The sequence below is a fragment of the Schistocerca serialis genome, chromosome 6 (genome assembly GCF_023864345.2).
Source record: "Schistocerca serialis cubense isolate TAMUIC-IGC-003099 chromosome 6, iqSchSeri2.2, whole genome shotgun sequence".
NCBI lineage: Eukaryota > Metazoa > Arthropoda > Insecta > Orthoptera > Acrididae > Schistocerca > Schistocerca serialis.
In genome coordinates, this window is record NC_064643.1 from 566245929 (window position 1) to 566246652 (window position 724).

Consider the following 724-nt stretch of genomic DNA (forward strand, 5'->3'; position numbering starts at 1 on the left):
CCATTTTTCAACATCACAATGCTCGTCCACACGTGGTTCGTGCCTCTACGAACTGTCTGCGTAACGATGAGGTATTGCTGTCTCCAGCAAGGTCCCCAAATCTGTCTCCGACGGAACGTGTGTCGGACCAGCTCGGACGTCTAATCCGTTCCAGTGTCAATATCCAGGATATCTGTTGTGTCTAGACAAGACAGCCTAGACACAATGAGAGGAAGCCGAAAGGCACGCGCTAAGCTAAAGCAGGATGGCGTGAGGTCTGAAACAGGATACGTAATGAATGCTATAAAGAAAAGTACGTAGCTTCTGGAATACTTAACTTTAATCCATCCTTTTGGTACATCTGGAGATTGTGGCGAAACAAGTGAGACTCTTTAGATACATGCAATGTTACTAATGGCGCCTTGCTAGGTCGTAGCCATTGACTTACCTGAAGGCTATTCCAACTATTGGCTCGGCTAATGAGCAATGCTTCGTCCATGTAGTCGCTAGCAAAGTCGTCCGTACAACTGGGGCGAGTGCTATTCCGTATCTCGAGACCTGCCTTGTGGTGGCGCTCGGTCTGCAATCACACAGTGGCGACACGCGGGTCCGATATGTACTAATGGACCGCGGCCGATTTAAAACTACCACCTAGCAAGTGTGGTGTCTGGCGGTGACACCACAATATCATAGATCGGTTGTGGGACAACTTGCCTCAGGAGACGACACTGCGGCTTTGTGAAAC